This window comes from Mus musculus, chromosome 17 (assembly GCF_000001635.26).
Source record: "Mus musculus strain C57BL/6J chromosome 17, GRCm38.p6 C57BL/6J".
In the NCBI taxonomy this organism is placed as follows: Eukaryota; Metazoa; Chordata; class Mammalia; order Rodentia; family Muridae; genus Mus; species Mus musculus.
The window spans coordinates 8,113,506-8,126,836 of NC_000083.6; the positions used below are offsets into that span (position 1 = coordinate 8,113,506).

General features: G+C 45.5%; 1 long non-coding RNA gene across 1 annotated transcript; it reads right to left on the reverse strand.

Moving 5' to 3' along the window:
• Nucleotides 1-2,325: 2,325 nt before the first annotated feature.
• On the reverse strand, nucleotides 2,326-10,196 carry Gm41523. Its single transcript, XR_876388.1, has 2 exons — nucleotides 9,430-10,196; nucleotides 2,326-3,489 (listed from the first exon to the last, which is right to left on the reverse strand). It is a non-coding gene; the product is annotated as a predicted gene, 41523 (long non-coding RNA).
• Between the last annotated feature and the right edge of the window lie 3,135 nt (nucleotides 10,197-13,331).

Sequence of the window (13,331 nt, forward strand, 5' to 3'; positions counted from 1 at the left end):
AAGAATTGAGAGCTGAGCTTATCCGTAAGTCGTAGCCATAATTAAGTCCTTCTATAACAGTACTGCGTTTTCAGAACCACAGTGTCTCCAGCTCACTCCATCCTCAGCTCTGGCTTTTCTTCATCCGTGGGAGCTGTTCAAGAATTAGTAAGGGCAGGTGAGCAAACCTGCTCTGGCAAGACACTGCTTTTCATCAGTCTGGACAATCCCGTACAGTACAGGCAGACCTCTATTAGTAAGACCGTTCCTACAGGCAGAGGTTCTCCCCTATGTCACAGTGACTCACATGTCTGGCTTATCTTGTGCATGAGCTAGAAGTGAATGAAACACGAAAGACTCTATCCGGGTCCCACTTCAGTAGGAGTAGGGAAGGATAGAAAATGCCTCCTGGATGTCACAAGATGGTCGTGGAGGACAGCCTAGGAAAGCCAACAGCAGTCCATACCGTAGCTTGTGCAGTCAGAGAACTCCTCACAGAGATGGACGTGCTAGCAAAGGGGCTTGTGGGAAATAGGCTGGCTTCCCACACATTGGTCCAGGCTGGGTAGCCAATTCCAGGCCACACCTGGCTAACCCAGGAACAGGGCAGCTTTGCTTTGTATACAGGGATCCGATTGGGAGAGGAGAAACCATGGGGAGGCCGTCTGTCCTGTGGACACAGCACCTTAACATTTTGTTTCTCTTAAAGCAAAGCATCTTGGGGTTTTCACATCTTTTAAATTACTGTCTATTAAAAATATCTTCTGAGATGGCCAGATAGCTCAGATGGTTAAAAACACTTGCCATGGTCTAAGGACCAGACTTGGGCTCTCTCTCTCTCTCTCTCGCGCTCTCTCTCTCACACACACATACACACACACACATACACACACAGAATAGTGAAATAAAAATTAAACACTTCTATAGTCATCAAAATCACTTTAGCGTTCTGTATAGTATTCCATTGTGTTGGTACACTTTTGCTTGTAGAATCTGTTCCCACAGATGAACATTTTTGCTTCAATAAACATAATGTTTCAACTCTATACTCAGGGAATATAGTCCTCAAAAGTGAGCCTGCTAGGTAAATACAGTGTGAACACGTCTGCCTCTTATTATGTACAACAACAAAATAGTCTCAAAGCAAGGTTTGCCTTACAGATAGGGGAAATGCGATTTGCTTCTGTAGATTTTTAAGCAGCCTGAAAGATCTTCCCAACTCAGAGGACGTTTAAGATGGCTACTATGAAAGCAGGGTTTGGAAGCACTGTGAAGACTGACTTACTACTACCTTTGCCAAAATTATATGCTATGCTTCTGGCTGAGAAATTAATTAACTGTAACTCCAATCCAACCTTATTGTCACTGAAATCAAGATTTGTTTGTGATCCATTCCTTATGAAAACTACAAGATTAAACCAGACAAGGGAAAGGATAAAAATAAGAAGGGATGCACATGCCAGCGAGAACTGTCCAAGCAGTGACACTCGACCTGGAAGACACTAGAAAAAGGACTGAATACAAGTTACAGGGATAGACCACATTTGGGGGAAATTTGCTTTATTTCCCAAATGTACAAAGTTGGGGTAATTTAAATCATTATCACAGAAGTGTGAAAAGGGACCCGGAAGATGGCTAAGCCATTTGTGACTAAGCCTGAAGGCTTGAGTTCCATCCCTCGGATCCACACCTGCACACTGTCTTCTGACCTCCATGACCTGGCGTGATATCTATGTGCATGCTGAAAGAGCTTCCTCTGTCCCTCTGCACATAGGCAGATAAAGTATGAAATTTGTTTATGGTGTGAAATCATAACAACAAAGAAGGAAATACAGGTAAATATCTATGTGGCTTGGATAACTTAAGCTTGCAAAACTAGAATGAATTTCAAAAGACCAAATTAGGGTATATCTACACAAAAATTATCTTAAAAGACAACAAAGGGCAAAAGTTTCTTTTTGGTAATTTCTATAGTATAAGATTTAATAGGTAGATAGGGCCAGAAAGATGGCTTAGTAGTTACAATACTATTTTTAGTATTTTAGTTAGTATTAGTATAGTAACTATATACTGCTTTAGCAGAGGACCCAAGTTCAGTTCTCAGTACCCACTATCAGACAGCTAACAGCTGCCTGTAACTCCTGCCCTAGGGGACCTGACACCTCTTCTAGTCTCAGCAGGTACTGCACTCACGTGCACAAACCCACACACGTAATTAAAATAGAAATGAAATAGGCAGATAAGTCATCGCCGTGAACATATGCATGAAATCTTCCATCAGCAGGCTTAGGGAAAATGCTCTGCCTAGCTCCTTATTCAGAATAAATGACTCTTTTAAAGCACGAATTCAAAGTATTATGCATACTTAGATTTTATTATGTGTCTGTAACACTTTTGATGTTTTCCATTATGTTTTAATGAACCATCTGTCTAAAACTTATTTTCAAAAATTGAGCCATTGGTAATTGGGTAAATTATAGACTTGTTAGTGCTTGTATTACAGCTCATGGTTTAGCGGTTGCCATCTAAGCTAACAGAAACCGGGATGAAGTTATGGCTTAGGCAGCAGCATTGAGCAGCGACTCAAGGACCAGGCTCAAAGTGTGGATGCCCAAGTCATGGCACCTCCCACAAAACAGAAACGCACTTGGCTGAATAGCCTTAAGGAAAATCTCCAAGGTGATAAGAAACGCCAAATAAGATCAGGACTCAGGAAGAGTGGATCGATCTCAGCCTGTGACACCACAGGCAGCGTGGGTAAGCCCAGTTGCAGAAGCAGGAACTCTGGAGAGAAAGGGGCACCATTCTCTTCTGTTATGTGGCCCAATGGAGTCTTCCTCATAATCCACAAAAGCAGGGCATTCCTTTTACCATCAGCAACAGTAAAGCTTTTGGGGGTGGCACATTCAACATTCCCAACAATAGCAGTGCTTAGTGAATCTTCCTAGCTCCGGGGCAGGCAGGAAGGGTAACCTCTCCGTTAAGCCTTTGCAACACGGAAGCCAAGCAATTCTCAAACCTGGAGTCCAGGAAGGAAGCATTTGCCAAGCTACTAGACACAAAGCTTCCGGGCTAGGGTGTGTGGGGTGGAGCAGGGCAGAGTGTAGGAAGCGTAACCCACAAGGGGGAAGAAAGGTCTGCTGGGTCAAGGCCCAAGGACGTCCTTCTCCTAGGGGCTCCACATACCCGTTTGCGGGTGGGCGTGCCAACCGGGTTAGGAGGGAGGGGAGTTGGTTACTCCTATCAATCTCATTACATCATCATGGGAATCGAATGTGGCTGTAAAAATATGGGCATTTCATAGATGTTGCAGCTGGGTAGGATTGTCTAATTGCTTCCTCCCTTGGCAGCTTATGTAGTATTTTCTGGAACCACAGAAGCTAGACTGAGGGAAATAAAGCTTTCAGGTCAGATCCAACTTGCATCATCCACGTCCTGTGTTCTCTTTCCTCATCAGGAATTCGTGCGGAAAAGAAGTTGACGTCTCAGGACTTTATCTCTGGTGTCTGCCTAGAATTTTATAAGAGAAATTTATAAGAGTAATAAAATGGTTATTACTACATTGTGACATGAGAGCTACTCTTACTGCAGAATGTGAAAATCCCCTTTAGGGTGGGACTATGTGCCAAGTTGTTACAGAACACCATAAAACAAGCCGGGTATCCAGGAGTTGAGCCAGATAGCAGGAAGAAGTTGATTAAGTGAAGACAGCTGCAGGCATTGCCTACAGCAGTGGTTCTCAACCTTCCTGATGCTTCCACCCCTTAATATAGTTCCTCGTGTTGTGGTGACCTCCAATCATAAAATTGCTTTCATTGCTACCGTATTACTGTAATCTGCTACTGTTATGAATCATAATGTAAATATCTGTGTTATCTGATGGTCATTAGGGAATCCTTCTTCCCACAAGTTAAGAACCATTGACACAGAGGGCATTCAACTTTTAAAGACCCAGAATAATCCAGGGTATGCTTGAAATCTCAGCACTAGGCAAGAAATCCAGACCAGTCCTGAGCTGCATAGCAAGATGCAGTGGGCAGGATGAGTAGATACCAAACCCCAGCACAAACCAGAGGGGTTTGTAATGATTTGAGTGAAAAAATATCCCCCATTGGCTAAAGTATTTGAACACATGGTCCCATTTGGTGCCACTGTTTGGGGAAGTGGCACAGCCTTGCTAGAGGAAGTCTATCCTGTGTCAGGGTCATGATGCAAAATGAGCACATGAGTCAAAGTGAAGTTAGTGAATACTTATGATGTGTGCATCTTGTTGAATGTCAATTTTCATTATATTTTTACTTATTTGTGTATACATGTGCATGTACTGTGTGTGGATGTGTGTGTAAAGAGTTCAGAGGACAACTTGGGGAAGTCAGATCTTTCATTCCACTATAGCGGGATTGGGCTTGATTGAGCTCAGGTCATCGGGCTTGGTGGCAGGCTACTTTATCCACTAAACCATTTCACCAGCCTTGTTAAATGTAAATTTGACATTAAAAGTTAAAAAAAAAAAATCAAACAAGGATTGAAATCCAATCTATGACATAGATGATTCAGATTGCAGAAGTGTAGCTAGAGTGATGAATAAGTGGACAGATATGCAATAAAACAAGTGTTGTAAGTTGTGGGTAGTAGAGTAGAGGCGGTAGGCATGAAGTGTCTCCCGAGAGCCCTTTTGTTTGGGTTTTCTTGAGTTGGTGGTTGGTTTTCAATTTTACTGTTAATCTGTTTTGTTTTTAGGGTTTTTGTTTTGTTTTGTTTTGTTTTGAAGGGGGAAGAAGTGTTATTTGTTTGCTTTTTTTCTTTTCTTTCTTTTTGATACAGAGTCTCACTCCAGAACTAGGCTGACCTCAAATTCACAGCAATCCTCCCAGACCCCAGAGGGCTGGAATTCCACATGTGAGCCACCAGAGGGGGAAAAAATTAAAGTAGCAGGTTGTATAAATAAAGTTAAAAAATATCAATAAAACATAGGATCAAAAGACTTAACACTTAAAAAACAGTGGCCAGCTAGAGCCTAAGAAAGTTAGAGCCTAGGAGAGTTTTGAAACTTCTCTGCGCAGACTTCCAAGGGCTTGGTAAACCTGGTAAGGAAGAACCTCTCACAGGAATGAGTATTTTACAAACAACCCCGGGGTAATTGTCATGTACAGCTGAAACTGAAAATTGTGGTGGGGGGGGTGTAGAATCAGCGCTAAACATTAGCATTTTGCTCAGAGACGCTGGCAGTTTCCAAGTGTCCGTCAGTAACTACATTATGATAGTGATGAAATTTTCACTTTTAAAATCTCAAGACTAGTGAGTGCCGGACCCGGAGCATGCAGCAAGCATTAGGATTATGCTTAGAGCCAAGGCCAGAACAGCCAAGAACGAAAACAACACAAAAGTTATGGGCAGTGTTGTCCCATCAAGCCCTCAGCTAGCCATTCTTATTTTTGCTAATTTTATAGACACATAGGCCAGTGTAGATATAAGGACCCCAAATAAAATCTAAATTCCCACTTATAGTTTGGCTACAACCATTTAGGGTCTAACCAATGTTCTACATAGATAACTGAAGCCCAATGTCTAGTGACCTTACACAAACAGCTAATCCCAAGAAAAGTCACTTGTCCTGCAAAGTTTACTGCTTAGCAAGTAGCCAGCAGGCCACCTGACCTCTCAGATATAGGTCCCCACTGGAATCTCTTGCTGGCAAGAAGAAAAAGAAGAAAAAAGTAATCCACATCTGCTCATAAAAGAAATTCAACCCTGCCTCCAGGGGCCTGCTGCTTGGAGTCAGCAGAGTCGTTGCTTTCATGCCCCTGGTAAGGTTATTGCCTATATAACTGGCTTTCCAACTATACAGGATTTAAAGGTTTTGCACCTGAAAGACTACATGAAGGTAAGTGAGCAGGGGAGGGAGCTACCAATGGTGACGGGAGAAACAACATTTAACAATGTCAATGAAAACACACAGGAAATCCAGAAGACTGGAGCAAAGACAGCACCAAAGACGCTGAGGCAGACAGATGGGAAGTTTGGCCTGTGAGCCTGGCTGTGGGGGACTGTCTTGATTAATAATGGATGGAGCGGGGCACCATTCCCTAGGTGATGCACTACAGGGCAGGTGGTCTGGGCTATACGAGAAAGCTAGCTGATCCCGAGTCTGTGAGCCAGGCAGCAGCATTCCTCCATGGTTTCTGCTTTGTAGCTCTTGCTTGAGCTCCTGTCTAGACTTCCCTCAGTGATCGACCATGGACCGTAAACTGAAACAAAACTATTTTCTTCTCCTAAGTGGCTTCTGAAGTGTTTTATCCCAACAACAGGGTGGAAACTAGAGTATCTCCTATGTGTCTCCACCCGTCATGAGGCAGATGTGGCTTTATGTAGACAGATGTGCATCTCCTCCCTGGAGTGGACATTCATTTTCTAGGCAGTGTGGAACACTGGTGATTTCTACCTGAAATCTGAGAGGAATTTCAACATGAGTTCAGCCTGTGAGGCTCTGTTGTCCGGACACATCCATCATTCCCAGCAGACCACCCTGCAGGCAGTACCTGAAGAGTCCAAGTATCATTCACGCACCAACCCTGAACCACAGATTTCCCTATGCACCTACACCATCTGGCCCAGGACTTTTGGCCTCTTCTGTCCAACCTCTCCACCAAATGTCCACCACTAAGCCATCACTGCAGGTCTCAGCCTGTCTGACTCCACTTCTCTTTGGAAAACAAGGCTTTAATGAGACTGCTTCCTGATAAGCTTTCAGCAGCTGGACAAGTCCTTGAACCCCTCACTCTCTAGGGCCTGTGCCAGGCTTGCTGCTGTTGTTCAACACACCACTCCATTCTGTGTTCCTCTCACCTAGGCCTCACTTGCTTCCTGCCTATTCCCTGGTCATTTCACCCAGCCATTCGCTCCTACCCAAGCACCCTCCAAGGTCAGGCCAAATCCTCCTTGTTTCTTGCAGAGTGAACACTCTGTAAAACATTCATAATAAAGTAACAGGATTTATGCAAAAGAGATTAACAGAAAATGATAGGAATGGACTTACAAAGCCAAGGGGGCAATGCCCAGAAAGCTGCATTTATAGGAAACAGAGGTAGAGATGAAGGTAGCTGTTGGTACAGGGTCCTGGAGGGTAGAGAGTTCTAAGAACGTCCAACATGAGATAAGAAGGGAGGGGTCAGAGTAACAGTGTCTGAGGGTCTCCAACTAGAAAGATCAAATCACTGGTTTTCTGGAAGTACCCATGACAAGGCATGCAGCCCTTGCTCTTGTGAAATCATGGCACCCGTGGGTATATGCATGGCTGGAAGGGAGCCACACACAAACTCTTTTTGAACAGCACTGGTGCCCCCAGGCCACACACAGGGGAGAGGCTGCCTCTCCTGATGTTGACACACACGGAGTGAGGTCCTATGGCTACACTGGTTGCCCTCTGTAGGTATGAAGGGAAAGGATCCCCTGGTCAGAACTCTAAGCTGCTCATATGTGTTGCAGTGAGAACAGGGGCTGCAGCTGAAAGGACGATTAAGGATTAACACAGCTGAGCCTGGAGTACTGAGAAGGATTAGTAAGAGGTGTGAGATAACCAAGCTGAACAGAAAGGAGACAGGGCAGCCTTCTGGGTCACCGAGAGAGCAGGCTGACCTGACCCAGCAAAGCCCTCAGAACATATACAGGGTGTGCCTGTCTCATTAAGCCAATTGTAACAGAGTGAATTTTAAGTTAATAAGCTTACACCTAGGCCACCCTATTAACATGGTGCTAAATATGAGGTAACCAAGAAAAACTGTAGCTGTATCTTAGCAGTTATGGTGGCTAACTCTGGGGTGGAAAAGCTACAAGCTTGTCAAGCAAGTGTGAGAACAAAGAGAGCTTGGTAAAATTAATGCACGGGCAAGGTCAGAGGGTAGTACACAGGGCAAGTAACTACCAAGACAGCCAAGGTCAAAACCGGATGGGCAGAGAAAAGCCCCAAACTGCGTAGGTAGCACTTGAACATGAGGGGCGGGGTGAGGTGGGGTGGGTTGGAGGACGTGCATAGAATGTGTGGGTTCCCATTGGCTCCCTCCATGATGGCTCATGAAATTTACCAATCTCTATAGGAATTCCCTCAGCCTTTGTTGCCCTATAAAAATCCCTAGACAAAGGAAACTCAAAGACTTCTTTCCATTCTTGGAGTTTCTCCCATTTTTCCTCAATTTCCCACTTTTCTGTAATAATTCTTAATAAAGCTTGCTCTCACTTTGCATACTGCAATTGTCCGAGTCCCTAATCTTCCCGGTGAGTCACTTCGCCAGGTCTATCTTTGATGACTGAGTGCCAGCATTTTAGGTCCTCAGGTAGTGCACACCTGGGCCACTAAATGTCCTGTCACTCAAAGCCCTGCATCACATAGATGGGTGCGTGCCCGGTGCTGTGCTCTAGCACTGGAAGCATCGTGAATCTCTGAGAATGTCTAAATTGACTCTTCTACGACTTTTGAGTCTTTTTTCCCAGTTTCTCATGGTCACACTCATCAAGTGACCTTTAAGTCAGACTCAAGGACATCTTTCTTAAGCTAAAATGTTACTCACAGGCCAACAAGATGGCAGAGGAAGTAAAAACTCTTGCCAAGCCTGACAACCTAAGTTCAATCTCCAGTGAACCGACTTCCACAGTCTGCCCTCTGACCACTACAAGCACGCATGGCACACACACATATATATACATGTGTATATATATATATATATATATACACGGACACATACATATATATATACACACATATATACATACATACACACACACACACAAAATAAATGTTGTAAAAATTAAGTTATTCCTAACATAGGAGATTCTATGAGACTTTATGTATTCATTTCTGAATGTCCCTCTCTCCTATGGCCTTTGTGCTGCCCCCAGCCACATTCTCTGTTTTCTAGGACTCATAAAGAGTAACTTAGCATTATCAATTTTAAAAGAGCCCTTAATGAACTCCCATTGCTGGCATTATTGTCTTCCATGGGTTTTCTTGACATATAAACACCCAAATGTATTTTTTTTCAAATTTCCTGAGCTTCCATTTCTCTTAACTGCTTAATAAGTCCCCATTAAAAAAACACATGCAACTTAGAAAGGATAAAACCATGTCTCAGAATCAGAGAGAGGAGAGGCAAATGGGCTGTGGCTGGAGACTAGCTTTGGTGTGTGGCTTTGATCCACCCAACAGCTTACAGAAGACACAGCACAGAGAAAGAACATAAGCACTGTGAGGCCAGTGGGGGCTGAGGTCAGATTGGTGATAACTTGGCAAATTCTGGGGCATGACATAGCTTCAAAGACTTATGCAGGGATCATGTTTCTTTTACTGGCATCTCATTTGGGGCAAAAATCAATAAGATATGGCAACATATCAAACTGACTATGTAGTACCTGTCCATCATTTAAAGAGGAGGGGGTCTTAAGGCAAACACCGCCTACCATATGAACTCCCAGAGGGTGGGTCTCCACAGAGCCATGCTAGAGAAGAGGATGGTGAATAGAAGCCTCGAGCTTCGCCCACCTGTGAGGAGGCCCCAGATCTTGGACAGATGGATAGTGTGGCTGTGCTGTGCTGTGCTGAGAGACTCCAAGCACAAATGTCACCACAGCAGCAGTTATCAGCAGCAGCAGCTCTCCAACAGCTCAAGGACATTTCTCTCTTGCCAGCTCTTGAAAACGGAACATTGCTTGCTTGCTTGCTTGGCCTTCCCTTGACCCCTCCCTGCTCTGCTGTGTTCAGCTGCCTGAGGCTGCCTGGAGAGTGGATTCCATCATTCCACAGGGTTGGGGAGATACAGGGCCAGGAAACATTAAGATCAGCATGCAGAAGGTGGAAACAAGCTATTATGTAAAAGATGTCATTAAAGCAAGGTAAAGACATAAGATATGTTCCTACAGCTCTACAGAGGAGGCAACAGCCCCATTCCTCAGTCTGCAGGGCTTCTCCATGCAAACTGCACCCTAGAGTCCATCCACTGGGGTATCAGGGTAGCAAAAGAAATATTCAAGGCAATCTTCCTGCACTTAGCCCTCTGCAGGACCTTACAGCAAAGTGTCGGGACACATACTCCACCGAGTGTGAGCTCTTAGAACATGCCTAGTATCGCTACACATACACCCTTCTCTCTGACCCTACTACTTGCATTTTATATCTTCTGCAAGAATTTTAGTATGTGGGGACGCACATACTGAGCTTTCCAAGTAGTGAAAACGAAGCATTGAAAGTTGGTAAGCTTTCCCTTCCTTCCTTTCCTCCCTTTTTTGGGGGTGGGGGGTGGGGTGGGGGGGTGGGGTGGGGTGGGGAATACCAGAGACCCTGTGGGTTAAGGACCATGGTAATGAAGGATGAAAATATCTCAGAGTGGAGAGTCAGAGCATCCTCATCTACATGGTGTGGCAGAGGAGGCAGACAGGAGCTCAGCTCCACTCAGAGGATCCATCAAATAAGCAAAGACATCAGAGGGACTAGGAGCCAGGTTTACTGATAAACAGAAGCTGAAGTGGCAAGGAGAGTGACCAGAACCCTCCTTGTGGTAACAGGCTACAACTGGAACTAGCATGAACTTGCTTGCTGCATATGCAGGTCAATTCAGACATAAATGTGTGGAAAGAACAGCACTTGTCTCTGGAAAGAGCCAGGATCCGGGAACACGCAAGCAGACACAGACACCGGCAGGGGACTCCCACTGGAACAATCATCAAAATAATGGCTCTTAACTCACAGAATAAAATTGGACGCCTGAGAGTCCACTGGCTTACATGAGTACAGAGGATGCAGAGGAACTGGTATTTACATAACTTCAGAGCCAGAGCAGAGGTTGAAAGAAACCTTCTAAAAATGAATATTCATTTATGTTCTCCAAGGGGAAGATGCCTCCTTGCATTTGCTGACTTCATCCCAAGTCTTAAGAGGTCAGGGTGTTAAAGCCACAGTGAGAATTTTCCCACCTACTAGGTTGAATGTGTCGCATCCACGCCAAGAAGGTGCATTCAGAGAAAACCCTCGGCAAATATCGACAGCCCAGTGGAGAGCAGCGAACTATAGGCTGGAGACCCATTCTCTAGTGACAGATGTCCAGAGTGGCATTTGCAGTGCGAACACAGCTTGTAGAATGGCCTGGGTAAGAAACCGTGAGGCTCTGAACCATGCTGATAAATGGGAAGCTTTTCATGATTGAGGTAAAACTGTTTGCTTTGCCAAAAGACTGAGTGTGCTGGCTGATGGGTGTGGAAAGCCGTCCAACCAGCTCTGAGAAGCATGTGTGGGCTGGTGACGGTCATTCACCCTGTACCATGCACTGTTACTTGAATAGGAGGCATTGCTCCAGGGCTAAGCAAAGCATCCAGGGTAGGAGTCATACACACCAAGGCAAGAGGTGATGGCGGCACAGTTGTAGGTAGAAGCTACTCCTGGAGATGCTCTGCACACATTTTTCCACTTTCTTACCTTTAACTTCAAGTCATCCCTCCAGGTCCGGCTTCAGGGCTGTCCTTTCCTCAATGCTGCAGGCAAAAGGACCACCCTCCCTGAGCAAACTGCCCCTCTGGAAGGCTGTCTCCATTCCACATCCTATAAAAATGGACTGGTGGGGCAGTGGACTGTGCTACTAGACAAGAACTGGTAGAGTAGTAGCAAAGATCAGAGCCCCAGTAATATTCATAATTGAGAACGACAGGATTTCGGACTAGCTCCAGACCTGGTTTCTGTCCTAGAGCATGTGACCTCGACATCCCAGTAAGAGGACCATGACAACCAGTCATGTAGAGTAGAGCCTAGAGAGTTCTCCATGCTAATGAGGTATCTAGGAGCCCCGAGTGTTTAGCCAATGAGCTTCCCGCTTCCCTTCCTGGCCATCCCTTCCTGAAGAAGCTCTTTAATCTCTGGTTCACTCTGAGCAAATCACACGCATCCTCACCTGCCATGAAGAAACAGTTTGGACAAGGACTGTCTCCTTCCAGGATGCTGCGGGGCGGGGGCGGAGGTGGGGTAGGGGGTAGTGCGTCATCATCGAGCTCCACCCCCAGGGCGGGCTCATTACAGGCCCACAGGCCCCATTCCCAACTCCTCAAGGCTCCCAGGAAGTGTGAATGGGAGTTCCCAGTGGTGACTGGGTACACGGGATTCTGAGAACCACAGCCTCCGTCTCAGGCCCTGTGGTTTCTCACCCGGAGAAGCATGGGCTGGGACTCCTACCTTAGACTGCATCTCACCTCCCCTGAGTGGAATGCTGGTTGTCCCCCAAGCCCAGCACCCCAGCTTCGAGGAAGAAACTCGGCCCAGGGCCTCTGTGTTTTGCTTTGCCAAGAAGCATCTTCTCAGCAGCTCTGACACCGCAGCAGCGAGGCAGAAACCCAGAATCACACCCCAGTTCAGACAGTGTACACCCGCCTCACCCCTAACATAGGTTCCCATCCACATGCAAGCCTGTCTTAAAAACACTGCTGTCAGGTTTACAGCAAAAGGTGCCAGAGCTGCTTTATAGTGAGTTAAATTTGGAAACGCTCCTTTGCTATGGTAATGGTATTTGGAATTGGCCTCTCCATGTCTCCCTTGGCTCATCCAAGCTCACACACTTACCTGACTTGGCCAAGGCGACTGAGAACTTATTTACTAACAGCTGCTGTGTGTAGGCCAGAAAGTCAGAGCACTGGTCCAGTGGCAGAAGCTGCAAACTTCTGTGCTATTGCTAGGATTTCACTGTTTAGCCTGCCTGAGGACCACAGGACTCTAGCAAACTCATTTCCTCCCATGGTCCATACCTTCCCATAATGCCAGACTATGTGAATTCAGGCTGCTCTCAAAAATACTCCGGGGCTGGAGAGATGCTCAGCCGTTAAGAGCATTGACTGCTCTTCCAGAGGTCCTGAGTTCAATTCCCAGCAACCAGATGGTAGCTGACAACCATCTGTAATGGGATCTGGTGCTTTCTTCTGGTGTCTCTGAAGACAGCAGTGTACTCATCATATAAATAAAAAATAAATAAATAAAATCTTTAAAAAATACTCCGACTAGGATTACAAATATGCCCCCATTTTAAAGAATGATGCTTACTTTAAAATAAAAGCAGACTAAGGTACAGTCTGAGGAACACTGTAAGTCCTGTCTCCCTTGACCTCCAGAGCACAAAAGAGCAAACTGTTGTAAAGAGGAGAGACAACACAGCCTCCTGTGGAAACCCAGCTCTGTTTGCAAAGGGACTTGAAACAAAGCCATCTTCTGAACAAGCCCAAGGTACACAATTCTCCCGTTATTCGACAGTGAAGGAACCAGTGCTGGTCCAGACAGGAGACAAGGCCCTTGCTTACCCAGGTTTCCAACTGGCTCTTCCCACAGCTCAACA